The following is a 2,871-nucleotide window of genomic DNA, read 5'->3' on the forward strand; positions in this document are numbered from 1 at the left end:
TTTGTCTCCAGCTGCCAATGCAATGCCCTCTGCACTGGGGGAGCCCCCTCCGTTTTGCCTATTTTGTATTCGCCCTGCAAAAACAGCTCATCAGCTACTTGCTCTCAGTGGAAAGGATAGAAATAATAGAAATGTAGAATAGGACTAGGACTAGGAATAAGACTAGACTAGACTAGACTAGACTAGACTAGGAATAGAATAGAATAGAATAGAATAGAATAGAATAGAATAGAATAGAATAGAATAGGAAAAGCATAGAATAGAATAGGAATAGGAATAAGACTAGAATAGACTAGACTAGAATACAATAGAATAGACTAGACTAAACTAGAATAGAATAGAACAGGAATAGGAATAGGAATAGGAATAAGAACAGAACAGAACAGAATTCTTTATTGGCCAAGTGTAATTGGACATACAAGGAATTGGTCTCCCGTGCATAAACTCTCATTGTACATAAAATATATGTGATAAATCATGATCATAGTCATCCTAAATACATTCATCATGAATCATAAGATACAACATTTAGTGATAGTCATAGGATACTGTTTATTTTTCTTATTGGCAGTTTTTGCTGTCTTCCTATAATGCCGTACCTAGATCCCAAATGGAAGGAATCCAAATAATCCGTTTCCTCCAGAGCCCTCTGATACCGCAGTCTGGCCACCTTTTTTTTCCAAACACTTTGACTCAAAAGGTATTAATCGGTGAATAATTTTAATAAAGGTGATTTTTTTCTCGCATGGATTTGCGTTTGTGTACATTCCTGCAAACACCTGTCGTGAACAGGTTGAGTACTCACACCTGCATGCTGAACATGGGATGCCTAGCTAAAGACTACATGGAAAGCTAACCAGTGGCATAATAATTGTGACAAATGGCAGCCTTTAAAAGCTCCCTGAATCCCAACATAGTCTTGCTAGGAGCAGAGATAAATCAAGAAAAGAGAAGATACAAATAACAAATAACAATTTGTTATTTATTGCTGTAAAGAGCTATATATTTGGGACAGTTTTAATGAATGTAAAAAGAATCTATTTCAATAATTCTGTTAATTAAAAACTGAAGACTCTAAAATTATACATTGTAGTTACTTAAAATATAACGGAAAGTGTTAACTTTCCTTAATACTGGACTGATGTCTATTCTCATGCTCCAGTAGCAATAGTAACAGCACTTAGACTTATATACCGCTTTACAGAGCTTTACAGCCCTCTCTAAATGGTTGGGTTGGTACTGCTCCCAACAATTTGGGTCCTCTTTTTACCAACCTCAGAAGGATGGAAGGAGTCAACCTTGAACCTGGTGAGATCTGTACTGCCAAATTGCAGGCAGCCAGCAGAAGTAGCTTGCAGTACTGCACTCTAACTACTGCGCAACCAGTACTAGCCTATTGGTTAATACGATTGGCTCATCAATGAAAAGAAAGTACAGGTAATACGATAGTACAGGTAATACGAAGTACAGGTAAAACTTACGACCGTAATGGTGCCTGCCCTTCATGATTATTATTCATGCCGATTGTAAAGCAGGTTGGTCATGTGACTGCCCCAATTTTAAAACCTTTTTTTGAGGCAGTCATTAAGCGAACACTGCAGCTGCTGCCGCGGTTGTTAGTTAAATGCCGAACTGGTATTTCACGATGGGCCCAGGTTTTCCAAAAACTTGAAAGAAACCATTGTAAAGTGTGGTTATGTGGCCATGGGGCACTGCAAATGGCTATAAATGCAACCCAGCTGCTGAGTTGCTGAAGGACAGTGATGTGACCACGTGTTGGGGGAACAGCAACTGTTGTCACCTCAGATCTGTACCCCCCCACACCTGGTAAGTTAATCAGAATTTAGAACAATCACAAGTTGAACAAGCAACGAGTTGTAAATCAAGGATTACCTGTATGTAACGTGATTCAAAATAATTATTTTAGCGGAGAAGATTTTGACATGCCTTCTCTCACCAAATTAATTAATGAGACTTGCAGCCAAATAATGCTCATGTAGTCTAGCAAAGAGGCACTCAAGCTTGCAAGGTTAAATGTAATTAAGTCAGGCTATATTGTCACTGGGGCTCATCAAAATATTTACTATTTTAATAGCCTTGGCAACTTTAAAAAGACACTCCCCCTGATTTAATTATGAGAGTTATGCAGCCAAAAGTTTGACTTATCTAAGTGAAACCTGTTATTGTTTTAGTATGGCCACTTTGGTTTTTTTAAGAGTTATTAATTTAAACAATGACCAGGAAGCAGAATTGAACCAATACTCAATGACCAACATTCAAAGCAAACAGGAACTTCTTTTATTTGAGATAAGTAACCACTGAGCACCATTTGTACTATTTAAAAGTATGGATAAGTAACCCTGTACTTACCTATCTGGAAAGTAAGCTCAAATGAGCTCCCAGAAGTTACTCTTAAAGAAATCAGTACCAGGTTACAGTCTTACTGATTGTTCCCCATGTTTATTTCCTGTGCACATGGCAAAACAATATATACCACATATATAGCTTTTCTCATAAATCAAAAGTTGCTTTTTAGTTTCAACCTGATTACATCTCGCTAAATCCTTTTTGATGGTAGGAAATTATCTGGCTCCTTTGAACCAAAGTGTAACTTGCTGTGGTTGCTCACTTCCATTACCAAGCTTCAAAAGTTGGCAGATTCATGCAAGCTTTCATTTCCTGTTCATGGGAAAGCGGTCTAGTCACCGAGCAACTTCAAAAGACGTTCCTCTCCTCCGGTGTGGAATGACCTAATTTATAGAGCTTGTTGGGCAACTTTTGGGTAGGTCTATGTTTGGAAATCAAGATGCAACTTGCATACCTAACACTGAGACCCACAGACAGATACACTAACTCAGGAAGCTGTGATTT

The sequence above is a fragment of the Ahaetulla prasina genome, chromosome 5 (genome assembly GCF_028640845.1).
Source record: "Ahaetulla prasina isolate Xishuangbanna chromosome 5, ASM2864084v1, whole genome shotgun sequence".
Lineage (NCBI taxonomy): Eukaryota > Metazoa > Chordata > Lepidosauria > Squamata > Colubridae > Ahaetulla > Ahaetulla prasina.